Source organism: Sorex fumeus, unplaced genomic scaffold, assembly GCF_029834395.1.
Source record: "Sorex fumeus unplaced genomic scaffold, SorFum_2.1 ptg000015l, whole genome shotgun sequence".
Lineage (NCBI taxonomy): Eukaryota > Metazoa > Chordata > Mammalia > Eulipotyphla > Soricidae > Sorex > Sorex fumeus.
The window spans coordinates 13,116,628-13,140,997 of record NW_026606072.1 but is presented as its reverse complement, the minus strand read 5'-3'; the positions used below and the strand labels follow the sequence as shown (position 1 = coordinate 13,140,997).

The window sequence follows — 24,370 nt, the reverse complement described above, 5'->3', positions numbered from 1 at the left end:
GGTCGGCGGCGGGGGGCGGGGGCGGGGTGGGGTTCGGCGCGGGCGAGGCCGGAGGTTTTTGGGGAGGGGGCGGGTCCGCGGGTCCCGGCGCGTGCGGGGAGCGCGGGGCGGGGGGCTCGGCCGGGCCGCCGGGCGCGACCTCGCACTTTGTTCCCGGCTTGGGGCGTCCCCGCGCCCCTTTCGGGTTTCCGCCTCCCCCGAACCGGGGAGCCGAACAAAAGGGTCCCCGTTTCCCTCCGGGGCTCGTGCAGTGGAAGGTGTTCGACAAAGGCGAGCGGAGGACCTGGGCGAGAGCTGCCCGGCCCCCTCCCCGACGACCCTGCGAGTTTCCCGGACCCCGAGTTGACGAGCTCTGCGTCGCCTCCCCTCCCTCCCCTCCGCGTGTGTCTTGTCTTGTCTTGTGTGTGTTGTGTTGTGTTGTGTTGTGTTCCCCCCCCCCCCCCCCTCCCGCGGCCACATCGCGTTTTCAGCCCTGGCGCTGGGGACGTTCGGGCTGGGCTGGGAAGAACAATGCTCGGGTGCGACTCCCTCTCCGCGGCTCCCGGCCCCGGTCGCACACGGCGCATCCCCCTCCCCCTCCCGCCTTGCTCTCCGCTGGACTCGTCGTGGCCCGCACCGGACCTGACGGTGGCGAGAGGTTTGCGGGCATCCTCTGCCCAGATTTTTGATCGGGTCTTGCGGTGCTTGTTTCTTTCCTTTGCGGCGGGCGGGGGGTGGGTGCGAAGAGGGCTTGGGGGGAGGGGGGAGGGGGTGCGGGCTCTAGGAAGGGAGAGGGGATCCCAGAGAGCATTAAATGTTCCTTTTTTTCTTTTTTTTTTAAATCCTGCATGGTTAACTTGAATTCTCATGCGGTCTGCAAACGCGATTTTCTGCATGGTCATTTATTTCCAAAGGCGGCCCCCAGCGTTGTCTTTCCTAGGTTTGGCTCCTTTTCCTTGGGGGGTGGGCAGAGGGGGAGAGGTTCACTTTTGAGGCCACTCCTCCGCCCTTTAAAAAAAATCTAATTAACATTCTTTCAGGCTACCTTTCCCCTCACGGTCTCATTTCCTGCGGGGCTGAAACATTCGAAGGACAGCTACGGTTTCTCGGTTTAACCAACTGGTGTTTGCGGATTTTTATGGCTTGGCTGGCAGTGTTGAGTGTTTTTTCCGCCCTCTGTGCTTGACTCTGCTTGCAAGCAATGAGGAATGACAGGAGAGCACATAGGGAGGGTTTCTTGGCTGATTGCATTTAAGCCAGGAATTCACTGTGAAAATAAAGCCAAGGGGCGATAAATAAAAGATGCAATCTTCTCTAGGAGACAGACACACAGCGTGGGCTTTGCTTGCTTTCATCAGTGAGGAGGCCTGGGTGAGTTGTAACAGAAAATAGTAACTTTCTGAATAGCCCCCACTGGGGAAGGAGGCCACTGAACGGAGTTGGCAGTGCTTGATTGGAAATCGTCTGATGCTTCTCCTGTAGTTTGAAAAGTTGACCACCACTTCGGAAACACATACGTGCAAAACAAGTGCTTGGACAAATTGTGGAAAATAGTCTTTTTCCCCCCTCTGAGTTCTGCCAGTTTCCTTAACTTCCAAGTTGCATTACTTGTTGTGCCAGTCAGCTTCGAGATGGAAGACTGGTAAATGCCTGGCAGCTGGCACTGTGAGAAAACATATGCCCAGGATTTTTTTGTTTGTTTGATGGAGAACTGAGAGGGTGGCGAGATTTAACCATCTAATTTAACTCTCAAGCGGTGGTTTGCAATTTGGTGTATTAAGTTGAAGAGGCCTATTTTATAACGTGATTTGGGGTAGAACTTTTTTGGCTTTGCAACCTGAAGTGGAAAAGAACAGAATACTCTGTTGATAGCATCATGAGCAATTTTCTGGTATTGCAAAATTACAAGTTTGTTTGCACAGGAAGATTCATTGACTTTTGTAGAGATGACTAAATTATGTCTACAGTTGAAAATCTGTAAAAGTTGGACTTTATGCTCTTGCAGATTAAGAATTGTGAGTCAGAAAATTGTGTCTTTACAGAAATTAAACCTATTTTCTAGTTATTTTTCAACTCCTAGATTTTAAAAAATTTAAAGGAAGAAGAGTAAAACTTGGTGGTATGAGTTGTAAGCAGTATTAGTGGAATTAGTGCAAAGTTGTCTAGTTACTTATAGGATATTTTAGAGAAAGTGAAGTCGACTTAATGATGTATTGGAAGAGAGTGTGGCTGGCGTTTGTAAATACTGGCATTTAAGAAATGAAACGAGTCAGATGAAATAACTTTTTTTTTTTTTCTGGGAAGAAACTCCTGTAATATCACCTAGAGCTAGAATTAGGAAAGACATACATTTCTGGGAGCAGAGAGATCGTCCAGTGGGTAGTGTGTTTGCGCCTTGCACGCAGCTGACCTGAGCTGATCCCTGGCACCCTGAGCCCTGTTCCTTGAGCCCTGCCTGGAGTGTGCTCTCTGAGAGCAGAGCCGGGAGTAAGCTTGAGCATTTCTGGGTGCGGCCTCAAAACAAAAACAAAAACAAAAATTTTATGTAGAAAAATCCAAAAATTTCTTGAGGACTGGTATGTGAATAAACTAAGTTAAGCCTCCAACTGGGGCAGAGAGAACCTTTTGACCAAATTCCAACAAAACTCCTAAAAATAGTTCTAGGAGAAATGGAAAAAAATGGGAAAGACATTTTGAAATAAATACGAATGATTAATAAACGTACTCCCCTTCACTCTTAAAGGACAGAAGTAAAAATGACATGCCATTTTCATCTACCACCATGGCGAGGACCACTAAAGTAGATGGGTAGATATGTCCGAGTTGGTGCAGGAGGCGGGAAGAGAGGATGCCGTCTGCTCTGCTGCTTGGCACAGTGACACTGGTGTTCTTCTGGGAGTGTGTCCTGTAGATAGACATTATGTACAGTGAGTGAATTTTATTACAGCCCCGCTCCCAATGCTAAATAAAATGTTAGAATCCACCTACATTCTGTCTGAAGGGAACTAGTTTAAGACATGCTCATCAGTTGGGTTCCATCCCCTGGCACCCAAAAAAGTAAAAAAAAATAGAATAAATACTGTGCTGTCATGAAGTGGATATTTATACTGACAAGGAAAGGTGACCAGAATATTTTGTTTAAAAATAAACTAGCTGTCCATTTTAGTATGCTATAATTCGTGTTTAAAACAAAGAAAGGATAAACTTGTATATAAAAATGTCTGTGAGGACGAAGAAGTCATTGATAGTGGGTAGAGCGTGATCTAGTGAATGGGGTAAGGTTTTGGTTGGGTTGGATTTTTACTTTATGCCTATCTTAATGGTTGATTTTTCTTAGAATTGGAAGCGTATGATTTTTAAAATAAAAATTTAGAAAAAGTGTTCTTACATTTTAAGTTGGAGTATTTTATGTTTTGGTATATGTGTATGTTTGTGTACTTTTGTACATTACATATTTTGTTTTGAAACATAGTTTCCTTGTGAGTTAATAATAAAAGCAAGAAATGTCTAAACAAAACTAGGGTCTTGTCTTTTGTATTTAAAGAAGATAAAGTTTTAAAAGGAGCTACTTTTTTTTTTCTGGTTATTTTGGGGAAAAAAAGAATATAGCCCAGCACCTATTACACCATTAAAAAAACAGAATATTTAGGATCTTTTTAGATTTACAACTTAAATATTTTTAGTGGATTCACTTAAAAGGGAATTCTTAGTAAAAATGGATAGAATTTTTAATCACCCAAGGGTAATTTACTTATGCCTTCCAGTATTTTAATTATCTTTACTATCGAGCAATTATTAAATAAAGATGGGATTCTCAGTGAATTTTAGAATTGGGTGTTTAGGTAATAGTACTATCATTGCATTTTCAAGAGTATTAGGACAATATTAAGTCAGATCCTGTAGTTTTCTGACGTTTGATTAAATATAAAAGCATGTAGAAAAGAAAATTCGAAGCTAGTTGCATATATTTTCTATTAGTTGAGCTATTTGAATTGTTTCAGTTGATTTTTTGATAATATTTGAGTACTTTGTATGTTCTCAGCATTGTTTCCAGGGAAGTTAATATTTCAATTTTAGCTGAGAAATCTTGTAATTTTTTAAAAATAGAGTTCTCTGATGGTAAGAATGGTCTGGTGAGGAAATATGAACTGTTTAGGAGGCAATGTTTTTTTGTAGCCAAAAGATTTCAATATTGGAAGGTGAAGTTGTAGATTTGATTAGGCAAACGTTTCTGCTCCTGCTTCAGTCTTTTATTTTCTTGCTCCACAGTTGTATTCTATGTATACCCTTTGCACAAAAAGAAAAAGGCCATCCCCATTGTATTTTTACCGCGTAGTTTTGCATAGATAGACTGATTCCTTTCTTCTAAAAACATCAGATTGCCTGTGGGACATGTCCTTTAATGGCAGAATCAGAACAATTAATTGAGCAGTTTAAATCACCATTGTCTTAAATATATCCTGGCCAATTTTGAAGATGTTTGATCTGGACCTCTTTTGTTTAGATAATAGATTATCAATTGGTATCAATTTCTAGATCTAAGTGTTCATCAGAAAGGATGCAATTCAGCGTTTCTCTTCCAGTTCGTGTTAGGAGTTCACTGTAGCATGATTCCAGGCGCTGAGGAGCTGGCTCACGAGATCAGGAGCACTAGTTCCTTGTTTGTGCAGCGGCCTGATTTTCTGCGCTGTGTGATCTCTCCAGCACCATCAGGGTGGTCCTGTTTGCGCCCACCACCAAGTAGTGCTGCATCGTCACTCCTAGCATTGAACATCAACCGTGGGGCCCAGGTGACTGAGTATCTCAGGGAGTGGCCGTGAGTGCTGATGAGCACTGCTTGGGACTTGCCCCCTTAAGGGAAAAAAGATTGTAATTTTAGTAAAATTTTCAGTGTACCGAATTGCAGTGGAGAGATATGACTGATCTTCTTTTAAGGAACCTTTAACAATTAGGCTCGAGAGATAGTGTAGTGGGTGAGTGCTTGTCTTGTGCTTTACCGACCTGGTTCAATCTCCTGCATCCCATCTGGTTCCCCACCAAAAATGATCCTTTAATGCTATTGTCCAGTATGATCCCAAAATGAAACAAAAAATGAGACAATTGGCTCCGAACCAGCTTACATGTGCTTACATGCTTCATATTTTGTGATAGAAAAAACTTTATTTATTGATGCAAAATGAGTTTAAAAAGCTTTCGTCACTTGGTCACTTGACTTCCCGTTACTCATCGATTTGCTCGAGTGGGCGCCAGTAACGTCTCCATTCGTCCCTGCCGTGTGCTAGTGTAGCCCAATGGTGACTGTTCGTTATAGGAACATGAAGAGCCTCAAACCGATCATTCAGGGTCTTGACGAAGAAGTCTGACCATCTTGTAGGTGGGCAGCCACGCAGTCTTCTGACATCCCATGAATCCAGTCTGTGACAGCTCTAGTCCAGCGGTCGTCTCCAAATCTCATTACATGTCCAGCCCATCTGATTTTCGAAGCTTTCATATATATATAAGATAAACTCATGTTAGAAGTTTTAATAGGAGTAGTCTTTAAAGGAGCAGCCTTTGACCACTGTTAACCTTTAAGAGGACAAATACAGAAAAGGAAGCAGTTTGTAAGTGAGTGTAAACATTTTAGAAACAGCAGTATTACATGTAAGTAAACCGTGAGTTAACACATGAAACCCATAAAAACGGTTGAGAGAACTACCTTTCAAATTATACTTTTTCAAGAATGGTGTTTTCTTACAACAAAAACGTAGTTAAAATTTTATCTTTGAAGATTGTATAAGTTAGAAAATAGGAACTGTTTCCTTGAAACTAATGCCAATACTTTGTCTCCTGAGAAGTCAGTACTAAGTGATAATTGGAGATTAATGTTGCGTAGTCTTACCATATTAAAAGACATTTGTTTTTTTATGGAGGGGACACTCCTGGTGATGCTTCAGGGTCACGCTGGTGTTCGGGAAGAATCATATAGGACTGTGATTTAACTGGCACCTGGGTACAAAGCACGGCCTCTAGACTTTTGAGCCATCTCCCCACCCCCCAAAATAAATTTTCTTAATTCTTGCAAGACTCAGAAAGTGAGTTAATGATTGTTGAAAAAAACTGAGTCTCATTCCTTTTTTTTTTTTTGTCTTCAGTATCCCTTGCACTACTGGGAATGTGTTTTGTACAGATCTTTTAATTCTTAAGAAAAACCCAGGTTGCTGCTTTTTGTATTTTTCCTAGGAAAGTAGCTAAAGCAAGCTTTGGAAAGAGTGCAGTGCAAAATCTGCTTTTTATTTTGAATTTAAAGTGAGATCTGTTGCTAAGGGTATGTATACATTTATATATTTGTTGACTAATTTGATGTCTCAGGTGAGTAGAAATAAGGACGAGTAAAGCAGATCTTGTTTGAATATCGTTATTCCAAACTCACCCTAGTAAACCTGTGTGTAGGTGCGTGCTTCTAGTTCTTCTCAGAATGCTAGATGAGATGTGCTTACAAAATGCTCTTGCCGGGTGGTTATTTGCCCAAGTAGATAGGAAATTGTTGACAGTAGAAAACCAGTGGAGATTTTAGCAATGAATAGCTAGTTCCTTCCATTTTGCTGGTAGGAAAACTGAGGCCAGCATGGTGATTGTGAAATGGAACTTTTTGTGTTTGTGCCTACCTCTTAATTTGCTAGGTATGTTTGGAGTGGCCCGAAACCAGTAATGTTTTTTCATCCCCCCCCCCAATCCCCCAAACAGTTACACATGTAGCCTTCAATATGCTTCTTTTGTGAAATTCATGTGGCCTCAGAATTTAAGTAATCTCTCCCTCAAAGACTGCTTGAATGACTTGGATTTTTTATTTTTTTCTCCTCCCTCCCTCCCTCCCTCCCTCTCTCCCTCCCTCCCTCTCTCCCTCCCTCCCTCTCTCCTTCCTTCCCTTCCCTTCCCTTCCCTTCCCTCCCCTCCCCTCCCCTCCCCTCCCCTCCCCTCCCCTCCCCTCCCCTCCCCTCCCCTCCCCTCCCCTCCCCTCCCCTCCTTCCTTCCTTCCTTCCTTCCTGTGTTCTGGGGCAACATTGGGGGGTGCTCAGGGTTAACTCTGCACTCAGGGGTCACTCCTGGCTGTTGCTTGGGGGGTGCCACATGGGATGCTGAGGATTGAACCCCAGTTAGCTACATGCAGGGCAAGTGCCCTACAGTTACGCTATTTCTCTGGCCCCCAACTTGGAGTTGTTCTATAGTAAGCTGAGCATGACTTAAGGTGAATCTCTTAATGCTGTTACAAAAACATTTAGTAATGGAATAATAACAGCTCTTTATTTTTGAGCCACACCCCATGATGCTCAGGGCTTACTCCTCCCTTTTGCTCTAGGGTCAATCCTGGGGGTAGTCAGATGTTGATCAGGTCAGGGTCAGCTATACGCAAGGCAAGCACATCAATCTCTACTGTGTATCTTGCCCCAAAAGTTAAAACTTTCATAGCATTTGAATGTATGCTAGACATCCTCTATAAGTACATTTTAAATAGCCATATAAATACATTTTAAATTTCATCATGTGCTAGATATCTTTTAAGTGTCATGTTTTTAAGTATCCCTCTAACAGATCATTTTTTAAATTATTAAAATAAGATATTGTCTAAATGTGAAAATATGTAGTTTTTAGGTTTTGGGTTACCCACCCCATAGTTGCTCGGGTCACTCCTGGCTCTGCACTAAGGAGTTGCTTTTTGAAACTGAAGTATTGATAAAAAGTACAAATGACTTTTGTCTCTAGTCATACAAACCTGGTACATTATGGAACCAGCCACTGGCTCTGTTACTCCTTAGCCTTTTAGTAGTATTGCCAGTGATAGTAATGCATCATCATTCCTCTAGAATTTTTATCTTTAGGATTTATTATCTCTTGCTACTTTCTAGAGTGACTTTCACGGTGGCCAGAATTGTTAATTGCTATAAGGTACGATTTGGGCGGGGGGGGGGGGGGGGGGGGGCGGGGGGCATGGGGATCTGGGGATTCACAGAGTGAACCAAGGGCCTCACGCATCTTCAGCATGTGAAATACCACTGAATTGGATCCCTGCTTTATAACTGATTTTCAACGTCTGTTTTAAAAGCTAACTTTAAAAACACCTTATTTTAGAATGTCTTTTTTGAGTAAATTTCAGCCCTGGAGGTTGCTTGTCCTTAGGCGATCATGATATTCCATTGAATATTGATTTAGCTTTTGAAGGTGGAATAACTTTATATCAGTTGTATATAAGCTATAAACAGTAAGGGTCATCTCCATATATTTAAGAAATATTTATTTCATTTTTAGGCATAACATTTAAAGGTGAATGTTTTCACGTTTAACTGTTATGGTTAAAATTTATACTGTTGTTGCTGGTAAAAGGATTTTTCTTTGAAAGAGATAGTTTATTGGAAGAATATGAGAAGCGTTCAGGAGATCCTGTCATTCAGAATCTTACCAACCAAGCTGATCAGAGAAATTGGAAACTCATTTAGTGAAATAATATGTTTAAAATTCAGGTGATTCACTACCTGGTCCTGCCTAGTTTAACAGTATTTACTTAAAGCATTTTTCATTGTTAATTGGTGTCAGATCTCTACTGTTGGAAGATATTGTGTTGAAAATATGCATAAGAAGATAGCATGTAGAATGAATCCACTGAACCAGGATTTAAATTTTCTTAATTACATTGGTAGAGGTTAGAATACTAGATGTGAAGTGTTGTGCCTGTTAAATATTTGCTGACAGTGACCAGCATTTTTAGTAAGAGTACGTATTTTGTGATTTCAGTGTAAAGGGTAGCTGAACCTGGAGTCCTTTCCAGTATTGTTAATTGGTTTTTCTTGATAAAGGGCCATAGAGGATATAAGCTGTATGATCATGCCAGCCTGTTTTTGCTACCACTTTATATGAAATGCTAATTTCTGTAAAAAAGATGATTAGAAAATACTTGTCTTAAGATGCCCCTAAAACTTAACTATGAGGAATTTGTAATTTGATTGTTTTATGTGGGGACATTTTAAAATATATTTGCCAATGTTCAAGGCTTACTCTTGGCTCTGTGCTCAAGGATCGGGACCCTGTGTGGTACAGGGGATTGAACCAGGTCACCGTCCCACAAGGCAAGTACCTTATCCAATGTACTCATAATTTTTTCCCCCAAGCATTCTTCAGGCTTTCTTGAAAGTACTTAGGAGTTTGTACTCTTATTTCATTTTCATTTTCTAGTTATCCCTTTCTTCCCTTCCCCAGTTACTGTACCTGTAATTTATGTCTTATATTTTCTCTGGACTGGTAAAGGTGAGAGTTGAAATGATCAATGGCTGCTTTGTGATGATGATAAGATAATGTGAAACTTGATGGCCGGAGGTGGGGAGCCTCTGAACAGCTCCAGTTTCTTTCTTCCTCTCCTTGTCTCCTCTCCTTCGTGCCCTCTCTCTCTTCCTGTCTTGGGCATGCAGGGAGGGATGGGGAGAGGTGGGGGGGAAGAGGTGAGAGAAGTTTGGAAAAAGGGCAAGGAATGGCATGAGGTAGGAAATGCCAGTCAAGAGTGATCTTTCCCCTTTAATTGTCCCCTCCCCTGAGTCCCCCTTGATTTAGGGAAATAAAGCTGAGGTCATGGGGACCTGTGTGTTCCAGCTGCTGTTTGGCTGCTATTTTTAGCTTGGCCCTACAACAGACTGGCATCAGGCCATGAGATGGCCTGGGGCCAGCATGTTGTAGAACTGCTGGCAAATGTCAGAATCCGAACTTTTCAGTTATCAAAACAGAACTAAGTTTCAGACATGTTCAGTGCTATGATATTATGGTTATTTTTATTTAAGAACTGGGATTTCCTTGTTTATTTGATAGATTTAAAAAAATTGGTTGTGCTATTACAATTATCTTGGCTAGGAGGAAGACTTAAGAATTGCCATATCAGACCAGATACATCCAGTTCAGTAATTTTGGTTTTGTGGCACCCCCAGAAGGTGTGGGATTTGCTGGACTTAGTCTGTGTCTTGCACCTCCTTCCAGTCACTCTTGCTGTGAAAGTCCGGTGGAAGACTGATGGGCTCATATGGTTAGAGATGTCTTCAGACACTTAAGTGCACACGTGGGCTGTTTGTTTTACACTTCACAGTTTTTTTATTTGCTTATGATAATCTTTCGGTTTGGTTAATGCTGTAGGAATATGTTTAACCAAAAGGCTATCCTTGAGAGTGACTTAGTTATTGGTTGGATATCCGCATCTAAACCAATAGTCTATATACACTGTAAGAACCAGTATTATGTATTTGTAAACAGTTTTAAACTTTTGGGTGCACATGTGAATTTTAGAGTTTACTGGAGGGCCAGGAGAGTACAGTGGATTGGGGCACGTGTGTTACATGTGGCCTGACTGGGATCCATCCCTGGTACCACATATGGTACTCTAAGCCTCACGAGGAGTGGTTCCTGAGCCCAGGTGTGTGTGGCCCCCAAACCAACTGCCAAACAAAAAGAACTTCACTTGATTATCAGTTGCACTTATAAAGAAAAATATGTTGTATTAAATAATTTGGAAAAAAAAGAATACAAATCTTTGGAAGAGGGACCGCTGTAAGAAGAACAATATATTCTTGACATAGTTGCATATAAAGCTTTGAGACCATGTTAGGCTTGATTTTTGGTATATCTTGCACTATACCTGGAGATGAGTAGAAATAGGAATGATAATTATTCACCTTTCTGATGAGCAGTGTTATGAATGTATGTAGATCTTTTGAATGACCAGATGACAGTGCATTGATCTAATGCCTTTTTTTAAGGTAGCACAAAGTAATTGGCCAGAATAACTAGAAATGGAACCAAATTGATTTTTTTCTACTTCATTTTTGAAGGTAATTATTGGAGGAATTCTGCTGAATGTACTTTTGTGAGAATATAGTAGAGATGGGTGATATAGTGACAGTTGAATTGCTGGTCAAGAACTTACAGAAGGCAGCTATTATATTTTTAAAAATTTTTATTAGTGAAACACCATGAGGTACAGTTGTAGACTTACAAATTTTTGTGCTTGGGTTTCAGTTATACAGTGATCGAATACCCATCCCTCCACCAGTGCCCACCATCCACCACCACGGGTCCCAGCATCCCCCCCACCTCTCATCCCCCTCCCATCCCACCCTGCCTCTGCGGCAGGGCATTCCCTTTTGTTCTCTCTCTCCTTTTGGTGCTGTGGTTTGCAAAAGAGGCATTGAGTGGCAATCATGTTCGGTCTATAGTCTACTCAGCACGCATCTCCCATCCTGGGAGGATCCTCCCAACAGCCTTTACTCGGTGCTCCCTTCTCTACCTGAGCTAGGGCAGCTATTTTAGAATGCTTAGATGTTTATACATTAAGACAAGATGCTTGGACTGGGGCACAAAGAAGTGTGGTGCACATGCTTCTGATGTGGTGGGCCCAGGTTTGAATCTTTAGTACCCCATGGTATCCCTGGGGACTTGACTGCAAGCTAGGAGTACCCCTGAACACTGCTTGGTGTGACCCCAAGACAAATAACCTTTCACAATAAAACACAAGATACTTATTTAGGTAAAGCAAATTGATCAGCTTGCTATGTTTTATTAGGGCGAAAACAAAAGTTTCATTGAAAAAACAAAATCAGGGACACTGGCTGGTAGGGCCAGCTTGCCTTCCAGCCTCGCGGGATTGGCTCCCTAACAACCCGGATGGTTCCCTGTGCCCGTCCTGGAGTGATCCCCGAGTGCAGAGCCAGGGGTACTATCCCTGTGCAACATGGCGTGTGCCCTACACCCTAGAGAAACGAAATCAGAAAGTTTGGGGTTCGAGTGTCAAGTTCATCAGTAGTTATGCTGTATTGTTATTTTCTGCATTTAAGAGATTATGATAGGTAGTCCCAAGTGTGTTGGAAATACATGCATTTATCTATGTATGTATGCTTTTGTAGTGTGTGTGTGTATAATATATAATTTAGTAAGATTCATAGACTATAGTATACATGATAGAAGGTATCTTATAGAATCCTAATGTAATTTACTTTTTATTTAGGTGAGTCACGTAAATGTCATCAACTCCTGCAAATTTGGTTAAAGTCAAAACTGATGAGTTCCATTTAGTTCCAGATCCTCATATGATACCACTAACTGTAACTTGTCAGAGAAGTTTCTTTGCAGTTTCGACGAATCTTTCAACAGTTGACTAAAATGGCTTAGTGTTTGAATTGTAGGAAATTCCAGGGTACTGGATAGTATTGCATCTTTCCTTCTGGGGCCTGTATGTGACGTACCTCATGGGCTGCTACTAACCCTACTTGGGAGTTGCTCCTAGCAGTGTTCAGGGGACCCACCAGGTGGTGCCAGCAGTGGAACCCAGGCCTCCAGCACGCAAAGCTCCCATTAGTCCATTTGAGCCATTATTCCAGACCTAAATTTATGCTTTAAAAAGTCTACTGCAGTGACAAAAGAAAGAGGCTCTTAAATAAAGATGTATTTTGACAGCTTGATGCAAATAGGGTAGACAGATTTATCATTTTGGTACCTGGGTTGAAATTTGGGTCTCATATTTGTAAAGAATGAGCTCTATCACTGACCTACATCCCTAGTCCTTAGAGAGTACAGATGTAAAATAGTTTCAGTGGTAATTTATTATTACAGCAGTTTTTATAGTTTTAATAATTTTAGATATTAGGAAAAATTGTGGTATAAGGACCAATGACTGAATTTATTTAGAATTCAGTATATTTAAATTTAAATTTATATTAGTTCATGGCTTAATAATGGCATGTCTTTTGGTTTTGGTTAGTTATATATCTTCTCAGTTCTTGTGCTGTTATTAAATTTAATTTTTTGACATACAAACATGTGGTTTATATTATGATTTGTATTTTTTAAACCATGAATTCTTAGTATGTGTGTGTGTGTGTGTGTGTGTTTTAAATGTGTGTCTATGTGTATGCATGTATGCTGAGGGTGGTGGTCTAAACTGAGAAAAGCACACCTCCAAATTTAAGTAACCATGTTTAAGTTTAGATGGTCCTTTTTCTCCTCTTTTCAGTTTGTGTTTCACTGGACTGCTTATTTATTGTTCCAGAAAAATTTAATTTTACTTATTGGTCTTGGATTCTTGTTAGGTAGTAACCATTCAGAATGTAATTTCTGAAAGGTCATGTATGATGACAGTTTTTTTTTTTTTAATGTTTTTGGACCACACCTGCTGGTGCTCAGGCCAGGGGCCTTACCATTGCTGGTTTTATGCTCAGAGGCCATGCCTGGTATGCAGCGTGGTATTCGAACCAGGGTCTTGGCCACAACCACGTGCCAGACAAGTCCCTTCAATTTTTTTTTTCTTTTTGGGTCACACTCGGCGATGCACAGGGGTTACTCCTGGCTCTGCACTCAGGAACTACTCCTGGCGGTGCTCAGGGAACCATATGGAATGCTGGGAATTGAACCCGGGTCAGCCGCATGCAAGGCAAACGCCCTACCCGCTGTGCTATCGCTCCAGCCCGTCCCTTCACTTTTGTAGTCTCTCTCTGGCCGATGTCAGTCAAGTATGATGACATGGAGAGTGATTATAGCTATTGCATCTATAAAAGGCCAATTGCAAATGTTTCCTTTTTGAACCAGCTGTGGTTTAAGCAGCACTGAATCTGGAGGTTCTTGCATTGAGCTGTGTCTAGTTGACCAAGAATTGCCTGGAAATGAATCCTTCCCCCCATTACCCTGTCCCAAGTCACCCTTGGGCCCCCCCCCCCCCCCCGCCCCATCCACACTCTTTCGGATTTTTTTCTTTTCAGTCCTTTGCAATTGTGGAACAGCAATTTTTCACTTGCCTTTTAATGATTTTGAATTGAGTTTTGAACCTTTTTTTTTTTTTTTCATTTTTGGGTCACACCAGGCGATGCACAGGAGTCACTCCTGACTCTGCACTCAGGAAATCCTCCTGGCGGTGCTCAGGGGATCATATGGGATGCTGGGAATCGAACCTGTGTCGGCCGGCCACGTGCAAGGCAAACAAACGCCCTACCCGCTGTGCTGTCGCTCCCGTCCCTGAGTTTTGAACCTTTTTTAAAGAAGCCCTTAGAAAAATTCGGTGCTAGCTTTCAAGAATTATTAAGAATCTAGAATCCCCATATTTTATTCTCACCTTTTTTTTTTATGATGAAATAGTACATTATAGCCATCTAGGGGCATCTGGTTTTCTTTCAGTGAAAGTAGTAGATCTTCAGAGTTCTAGAAGCAATTGCTGTAGAGATTTAACTGGTCTTTTTCAGAGCCTTTTCCAATTTTAAGAACACAACTGCGCACCTCATTTTTAATGTAAAAGTTGGAGAAAATGAGAGACACGTTTCTAATGAGATGGTAGAATATCAAATGCTTTGTATGATTGTAGATTTCTAAGCATAGAGGCAGCACTAGTCAGCTATCAAATGACTCAGTATGAACTATTACATGTAAGAACATTCTGCCATAAAATGTAAAAATATTTTAGATTCATTACTTTCCCAGTGTTGAGCATAGTGGGTTCAGTTGCTGGTTCGCTCCAGGTTGAAAAACACTGGTTTAGTGTATGTTGCTGTTTTTTTTAGGAGGGGAATGAGAGTCAGACAATGTTTGATATATTTAAATATTTGTTTGATATTTAGTTGTTTGGAGTAAAAGATGATTTAATCAACCTTTAATAGTGTTAGTGCAGTGTGTGCCTGGTAGATATTGAAGTATCACTTGAATGGGTAATAGGCATAAATTGTATGTGTCTTTTGGGTACCTGTTTGAAATCATCTTCTTGGGGCAAAAAGCTCCAAGTTCTAATTTTGATTTGATTTTGTGAATCTGAGTTGCAGAAACTTATTGAGTAGGAATGTCATCTCCAAAATCGGCAGGTTGTTTTTAATATTTGATTTATTACAGCAATGCTTTTCTACAGAAAAGCACTTCTTTAATTCTTTAGTTAGGGGACTTGGGCTTTTTCTTCATGCTTGTTAACTTGTTAACAGTGAAAAAACTTTTCTGAAAGTTGTTTATTTATTAGATGAATCCAGCTTCTGAATAGAAAGTAATTTGAGCATTCCTGTATAGAACTACTTTTGGGTTATAACTTTGAATTGTAAATGCCTTTGAGGGATAAAGAGATTAGATTGCTTTTTCCTCTTACCTGGAATTTCACCTTTTTTTTTTTTTTTAAGGCCATGCTGTTGGTGGGACTATTCCTGGCTCAGTGCTGGCTGATCACTGAGCAGTGCTCAGGGGACCATATGGTGCCAAGGGTTGAACCCAGACTTCCCAACATGCTAAGTCTGTAAAGCATATGGTTTTCCTGTTGAGCTCTCTAACTCAGATATTTCACTTCTTCAGAAGAAAAATAAATTAATTTTTTGAAAACTTTTTCAGATGACTTGCAAAATTCAACTTCAGAACACCTCTTGGAGTCTTATTGTGTGGATAGACATGGTTAATAGGAGTGGTGTGTTACATTGATCTAAGGTCAGAATGATGAGGACCTTCCTTTGAGAGAGACTATTTTGAAGCTTTTAAAATAATAGTTTATCAGTAAAGTTGTGCCTCCATTGTACTTGACTCTGAAGAGGGATCAGGTTTCCAGGTACTGGGTGGCCATATATACCCATTCGCACAGTCTTGGTTTGTGCCTGTTTTCCTGGCATAATTATGAAGTCACCACTTTTCTAACTTGTAGTTCAAAGGATAGAAAAAGCACATGCCTAGCGTAGCCATTTATCTTATTTTCCAGAGTTGGGGAGGGGCAATTAATAAACTGTTAAAATTATACCATCTTTGCATTCAGTCATAGTCTGCTTGGGCGTGTGTGTGTGCGTGCGTGCGTGTGTGTGTTTGTGTGTCTGTATACTTATCTCTGGTCTTTCTCTGGTCTTGCTTAATTTCTTTCAAATAGAAAATACATTATTTCTGAGTGGGTTCTCGTTCACACCGAAAAGAAAAAGTTAAGGAAGCTAAAGGGAGAGAGTGTACAGGGGTATAAGACTTAGTTAATACTAAGGATAATATTGCTCGAGCCAGCTCCAGTTTGATCCCTACCACCATCACTTACGGCCCTTGAGCACCACCACGAGGATCCTTGAGCACTGCCTGTGTGGCTCGATCCACCCTTCCAAAACAAAAAAATGATTCTGAGTCAACAGGGAGAAGTATTCCTTCCCTTCCATTTTGCAGTTTGAGCATACGTACATGATTTTATCCTTCCTTGCCTGGTAGAGTGTTTTACATATGCTTTGTACTAATGACAATTCTGTTTCTACATTTTTTTGGTTTTTTTTTTTTTTGGTTTTGGTTTGGTTTGGTTTTGCGTGTTTCTCGGCGTACTTACTCCTTACTCTCCGTTCAGGTTTCGTTCCTGGCAGGCCCAGGGGACCATATGGGGTGCTGGGTTTAGAACGCGGATCAGCCACGTGTAAAGGCAAGAATTCTCCCTACTGTACTATCATTCTAGCCCCTATTTGCACATTTTTAATAGAAAAATATTTAAAAAATTATTTGAGGCACTGATTCCTAATACTGTTGATAGGGTTTTAAGCCTACAGTATTACAGTACCTCATTGCCCCTAGTGTCCACTTCCCTCTGCAACTATGCCCACCTCATCCTCACCCCCCCCCCCCCCATGGTAAGCTCAGTTCTGTAGACCAGTTCTCGTTTTCTGTTGTTGTGCATTTGCTCTACCCTTATTATGTCTCTTTTTATCCCATGTATGGGAGAGATCATCCTGTCCGTATTTGTTTCATTCTGCCATAGCATTTTAGTCCTCAGGTCCATCCATATAGCAGCGAATTGTGTAATTTGTCTTACTGCTGAATAGTATTCTGTTGTGCATATATATTTCTCAGATTTCAAATTTCTCTTTGTTTCTTTTTCTTGTCATCTGTACCTGGACATGTGGGTTGTTTTAGATTTTGACTGTTGTCAATAGTATTTGTATGTTTTCTTCCCTTAACGTCCAAAAGTTCTCTGCTTATTGAAGGTACTTGCAGTCAGCTGCTGAGTGTATCATTTACTAACCACATGGCCATCCTTTGAAATGCTTGACCCACCAAGAGACTGGAGCCCTCTTTGCTGGATCTTGTTGGCTACCGGTGCGGGTCTTTGGCAGATCACTTGCTGTGAACTTCCTTGAATCCTTTAAAATGGGAATAATGATGCCTGTCACCTCTTATCATGAGATTGTTAAGAATAGCACATGGGAATATATGAAAATACTTGAATTCTAATAGAAAAAAAGGAAATATGCTACTATTCTCATACTATTACTATGATCGAGGTTTACCTAATTTTCTCCTTTTCTACCTTATTTTAGTTTTCTGTATTTTTCAAAGCTGTACTCATTACATATTGATTTTGTAATCAGAGAAGAGGAATATTGTTTTAAAATTTGTCTACCATTAAAATTAAATTTTCACTACTCAGATTAATCTCTTAATATTTTATGATTATAATTGTTGCCTAATCTAGTGTAACTAAAGAGAACATATATTATTCAGCAAAGTATAGCAGGACCCTAATGTCCAAATACCTCCGTTGATTTTGACCCTATTGATTATGAATTTTGTCTTTACTTGGAAGGCTAGAATTCTCATGTTAAATAGAAAAGGGGGCAAGGGGAAGAACAGTAGAATGGGCCATTTATAGGTTAATTGGGCCATTCAGGGTTTAGTATCTAGACTTCCTTAAATATTTACTATAGCTAAGCAGTAGACTGAAGAAGATACAAAATACTGTCTCAGATACCTTTCTAAATTTCTCAAGTCAATATGACTGTATAGTAAGATTGGTATTTTGTAAATTGGGATCAGTAGTTGATCAACTCTTTTCTCCTGATTTACAAATGAAGTATTCAGAAAAGTAGTTTCAGTGGGAAACACACTTTGGTTTTCAAAGTGTCTGATATGATGGCTCTGTGCTTGAAATTTGTCCTTGGCAATGTTTAGGGATCCCTGTGGTGCTGGCACTGGTACTGGGGTCTCCTGTGTACAAAGCATGTACTCCAACCTGTTGAGCTGTCTTTGGCCCTACAGTGAAATCTTAAGAGTGTATGATGAACTGAAAGTTTTAGATAATATTCTAAGTCCTTGCCATCAAAAGCTATACTGATGTGACTTGGCTGGCAACATCTCCGTTTTTCTAGTTATCTGGGGCAAGTGTCTTGAGTGGTCTTTCTGCACTTCTAAAATTACTATAGGTGTTTTTCTTTTTCTTTTGATATGTTTGCTCTCTGTACAAATGTGTCCCGAAGAAAGAGGACAGAAAAGATTGCAGGGTTAAGCAGCTTGCCTTGCATGCTTCTGACCTCTGTTTGATCACGAGCACCAAATTATCCTCCATGCACCATTGGGGATGGCCTTCAAATACAGAGCTGGCAGTAACCCCCAGAGCACTGCCAGTTGTGGCCCCTCCCCCCTATTGAAAATATGTAATCAGTTTGTAAATTTTGGACAGATACTGGTCAGCTGGATGATGTTGCAGTCCGGATGATGATGTGCTTATACTCCCCTTGAGTGTAAACCTTTAGTGAGTTTCCTTTGCTCAGAGGAGTCGAGTTGGCCATGAGTGTAGCAGACCTACTGTATTCTGTCTTGGTCCCACATATGCCTCCGGTACCTTTGTTCTCCCCTGTCCTTTGACAGTCTCCAAACTGCCCTTGCTCATGTTTTTTTTTTTTTCTTTTTCTCCTCCCCATCTGGATACTTGTTGGTTGGCTTATGCCTTAGTTGTCCTCTTGGCTGGCAAAGAGCTCTCTCCTTGTAACTTGTCATCTTAGTTTTACTACAATTTTAAAAAAGTTGTCTCCCTCATTACATTTTATTGTATTTCTGTGCACATACATATTTTGAATCCCCAGGTCCCTTTCCACTTTAGATGACACCAAAAATTCGTTGAATAAATGGAAAAGGAACATGGCGTTTTATTTTGCAAATATTTTCCTAACTCTTCAGAAAGATTCACTGCTTTTGCTTAGTTTAATTATCTACCTCTCTCCCACAAAGAACAAAACAATTTGAAAAAATTCCCTTATTTTATGTTGGTGTCTAATTTCTTGGCATAGCTCTGCTTTTAGAAGAAATGAGAAGCTCCCTTATTGAGGTCAGCGTACCATACGCGTTTATGTGACATGGACTTAGAAATTGAGTGTACCATGTCCAACAGTCTAATAACAAGACTAATAATGTTTATAATAATTCAAATAATTTTCACATGAAACTTCTTAGATAATAAAACTTATTATTAGTAGGACATACATAATAAAGTGTATCATTGGAGCAGGAGGTTCTTGGCCTTTTGTGTGTAGGTCAGCGTTTTTTTTTTCTCCTTCCTGTGTTCTGCCATGCTGAGTAGGCCACTGGCCTTGAACAGAACTAATATGTACATTCACTGTGTTGGTCTGCAGCAACATTTTCCTTTTCATTACTCTGTGCACTCTTTTGGCTGGGGGAGTGGTTTGTGCCCCACCTGGCGGTGTTCAGGGGCTATTCTTGCAGATTTGGGGTAGGGGAGGGGGAACACAGGACCCTGTGGTGTTGGAAATTGAACCTGGGCCTCCTGCGTGCATTTGGTCCATTGGGCCCATTTTGGCGCACTCTGCATCTTGCCAGTACTTTGCCTTTCCCTTTTTCCTTTCAGAGTGCTCAGGATCAAACATGAGAGCCATTGTGTACTCTACCACTGAACCACATCTCTAGCTCAGCTGAAGCTTTACCTTTTGACTTTTGTTGCTCATGTTATCTTTGGGTCCTTATGTGACTTGAACTCAAAAGTAGCAGGCTGTAATGCTATATCTAAGAAATACTAATCTAGTATTTGTCATAGACGGTTATTTTTGTCCCGTTAAAAGCAAACTCAGGGGTATGGAGATAGTAAGTGGTCAGGGCGGGTTCTTGGGTTGGATTGTTGACACCATGTGGTTCCCAGAATTTTTACCTGATGGAGGCCCCCAGCACTTCATGCTCTAGCCAAGGTATTCCTGGCACCAACAGGCCTGAGGAAATTGCATTCTTGGCCTTTCACTCAACCACTGGCCTGGGTGAACAGAAATTGTTGATTGGGTCCTGCAGACCTTCTGAGTACCACTTGGCATCCCCTTACTTATTTCCCTTCCACTCTCCCCAAAAAAGCAATCGTAGAGAAATAAACCCTTCAGTATCTTGGTTTGTTTATTAGAGTTGGTGTCAGCTCTACTGTGAAATTTGTAATTTATGTATTATTTTATATAGTTGGAGTTCTTAATATCTACCCCCTTTGATTACCAGTAATATACTTTACAAGTGAGACTCCTAGTCCTCACAACACCTCTGGGAATATGTAATATTCTGTCCATTCAGTGATTAGGAAAACAGACTTGTATTGCTATTTCTCTTGTCTGGGAGCGTGTAGCCAGTCAACCTTCGACCTGGACAGCCAGGCCTTGTGTGAGGTGATACCAGATGTATCCAAATCCCGAACATATGTAATCATCTGTGTTCTTGCACGTACATACAAGTTCATTTGTGCTTAGGCAAGAGTTTTATGGACAGAAGAAAACGTGCTTTTTATTAGAGACCCCTTTGTTTTGTGATGCCATTTTCTAAATCAGCTCCCTGGCCTTTTATCTGTGCTCCCTGACTCCCCAACAGAGTGTGTTGTTTTCATCCTTGATTGTACTAATGGTTGTTATGACCCATAGTACCTTCTCGAATTTTGAAGCTGATACTGTACACAATTGAATATAACTATTTTCTGAATTAAAAAATAGTTTCAGCTCTAGCATTTGATGGCGTTGTCTTGAGGCATTTACCTCCCCCCCCCCCCCCCGCTTTTTGGGTCACACCCGGCGATGCACAGGGGTTATTCCTGGCTCATGCACTCAGGAATTACTCCTGGTGGTGCTCGGGGGACCATATGGGATGCTGGGAATTGAACCCGGGTCAGCCGTGTGCAAGGCAAACACCCTACCTGCTGTGCTATTGTCCCAGCCCCCCCCCTTTTTTTAAAATTAGTTCCTTGATTTTGGTGGAAGATTGGGGGCAGTGTATATACAGGGAGTATTTTAAAGAAATTAGTGGAATTAGTGCAGTGTAATAGAAGCTGTGAGAAGTAAGGCCATGTTAGAAGGCAGCTTTGGGTGCTGGTGGGTTGTGTTAGTCCTGTTGAGTGGGGAGGCATTCAGCCCTTGGCTGAAGTGCTGTGGACACTTTATCCTGAGTGACACAACTATCCAATTCTTGGAGCAAGCCACAGGATTTCTTTCCCTTTTTGTTTTTACTAAACTTTTTCCAAATGAGTCAAGACCAGCTGTGTCTTTCCAGGCTGTCCGAGGGTCTTTACCTTCACAGTCCCTTCTGTGCTTAACCATGGGACTATAAAGAAGCATTCCTGGGGACTGTCCAGTCGCCTAATCTGAGACGCCCAGACCTATTTTTCACTTGGGACTAGCCAGCAAAAGGGTGTGCAGCCTTACTGGCTGATATTAGGTAGTAAATGAAGTCAGGCTGCTCTCCTTTCTTAGGAGACAGGCCTTACTAGATTTACCTTCTTGTGACTCTCCCTATTCCCCTCATACTCTGGAGTTAGAGAACTGCTGGCGCTCGACTTCTGTTCTGTGGCTGGCTCTGTCAGCGGCAGTTGGGGCTCACCGTATAGACTTGTCACAAGCTAAATGCTCTGAAAGCTATATAACTTGCCATAGTTTAACTTATTAAGATAATGTTTTGATTACCTGATTTACAAAAGGTACCATATAAAAATCCTATGATGCGTAATTGCTGAAATACTGAGTAAGCTTTGCTTTTTATGACCGAGTTATGGGATGAGTAATTACTCTCTAGAGTGATTGGTTCAGAATGGAATAACTATATGCCTAAGGTGTGATGTGCCACTAGATGTATTTAAGCCTCAAAGGTATGTAATTATTTCACCACTTCTGCACATATACACAAATACATTTATACTTATGGCAAGAGTTTTATGTGCGGAACAAAACTTAATTTCTGATAAGTGCGTTATTTTTGAAGGGCACAGAGGTTGTGGTAGAGCCACCGTTTGAATCCCCCTGCATATCTTTAGGGGATAATTAAATTAATGCATCTCTGTATTCTCTACTAAACTGCTTTCAAACTGTGGATTTCAGTAATTAAAGATAATTTAGTGAGTTTCTCAAAGTTTCCTATATATAGTTTATAGTCGGGCCCTGTCCTCATTAGAAACCCCACTGATTTAAAAAAAATGTTTAGGTATTGCCATCTTAAAACACTTTTTTTTTAATTGAATCACCATGAAATACACAGCTACAAAGTTCTTTACAGAGTTGTTCATGATTGGATTTAACTCATACCCTGTTCCAGCACCCACTCGTCACCAGGGCACTTTTCCCAGTGGTGCCAGTTTCCCTCCTGCCCACCCCCACCCCTCCCCAGCAGTCAGCCTCTATGGCAGACACTTCTCTTCATTCTCTCTCTCTCTTTCATTTTCCTTTTAGGCTTTGTGGTTTGAAATACTGTTACTGAAAGAATATCGGGCATATCACTTTACCTCCTTTCAGCACTCAGTTTTTGTTCAGAGTGATCGCTTCCAACTATCATTATCACAGTGGCCCCTTCCCTGTCCTAACTGCACTCCCCCACCCCTGAGCTTTCTATCACAGACCAGTTTTCCTGGCCCTTGTACTGTCTGGGTATTATTCACACTTAAAAAAGAAAAATATATGTATATATCTCTTTAAAATGAATGCAGTCATTCTGTTTGTCTCTCTCCCTTTCATTTCACTCAGCATGATACTCTCCATGTCCATCCATGTTAAACCCCAATTTTTTTTTTTTTTTTTTTGCTTTTTGTGTCATGCCCGGTGATGAGCAGGGGTTACTCCTGGTTCTGCACTCAGGAATTACTCTTGGCGGTGCTTGAGGGAACATATAGGATAATGGGAATCGAACCTGGGTCAGCTGTGTGCAAGGCAAATGGCCTACTTGCTGTGCTGTCTCACTTCAGACCCAGTTACATTATTTGAGGGAATAAATGCTATATTTGAACTTCTTACCAAAAATGCACTTTTGTAGACTACTTACACACAAAGGCGGAATACTTCATGCTGGTTTACCTTTTAATTTGGCATTAAGATAGTATTTTGGCAGGTGGGTGAATAAGGAAATTGTGATATACTACACTGCTATAAGAAAAGATGAAATGCTACAGTTCGTTGTTAGAGGGACGGAACTGGATTGGTGTCATGCTGAGTGCAGTGAGTCATAGGGAGAAGGACAAATATCGAATAATCTCTCTCAGATGCAGAGTATAAAGAAACATAGTAAGGGAATGAAAATGGCCAGTTGTAACAAACTGTGAATTGACCTGTATACTTGAGTTTGCTAGGATGGGTAGGGGTGTGTGAGACTGTAGTGGAGATCCGGATATTGAGAACTAGTGGAAATGGTAACACAACGTTGTATGTTTAAAACAGTAGTATGCCTGTCTAATTTTTTTTAAAAGAAACATAGTTTAAAAAATGAAATTTTAGCCATATTTCAATGTAACTGATGTAGTCTATTAAAAGAGTTCACTGCTTAGTGTAAATCAATCAGGATTTTCCTGTATAGAGGACGAGATCACTTCAGTTTGTGGATTTAGTTGGTAGTTATGACTTAGTTCCTTGCTTTGAGACCCAGAGGTTGAGAATTCTGTAGCTTGGGGACCAGTGGAGGTCCATAGTGGCTGCTAAGTCATCCCTTGGGTTGGAGAAAGGGGAGGGAGATACTGTTGGCTTTGTACTCCCAAGTGAAATAGCAGTGATAGTAGCTTACCTGTTTACAATTGGGTTATCTTGAGAGGTGATTTTCTTTCATTTCATATAATTTTTGGTCACAGGAACCAAATGTTGGCGGAGGGTACCAGGACAGTACAAACATTTAGAACTTGAAATATTATTCACAAGTGGTTTGTGAAGACAGCATAGTAGAAAGATATCGGTCAGGAGTACCTGTCAGTAAAGAGATGTTAGAATGCTGTTGATGTGTATTTGTGCAGCATGATGTGCTAGGCAGCAACCACATGTGACTAAGGAACATTTGGATGTGACTGTCCTAAACTGGGATGTCCTTTCATTTTTATTTTTATTGTTTTTATTTTTGGGTCATACCCAGCGGTACACAAGGATTACTCCTGGCAGTCCTCAGGGGACCATATGGGATGTCGCGTGCAAGGCAAACGCCAAACCCACTGTACTATCCTCCAGCCCTGGGATGTCCTTTTAGGAAGTAGAATACATGTATGAAACTTTGAAAACTTGGTCCTTCTATGGTTTAAACATGTATCAGTAATTTAATGAAATGATAATATTGTGGGCATCTGGGGAGTTAAATGAAATGTATTAATTAAAATTTATTCCTTCTGTTTGTTTTTTTTTCCTTTAAAAGTTATTTTTTCTTTGGTGGAGAG

General features: G+C 40.9%; 1 protein-coding gene across 1 annotated transcript in view; it reads left to right on the top strand.

Annotated features, from left to right (window-relative positions):
- ZSWIM6 (zinc finger SWIM-type containing 6) overlaps positions 1–24,370 on the top strand; it is a 198,285-nt gene that overhangs the window by 1,557 nt on the left and 172,358 nt on the right. The gene's annotated exons all lie outside the window — the stretch shown is intronic.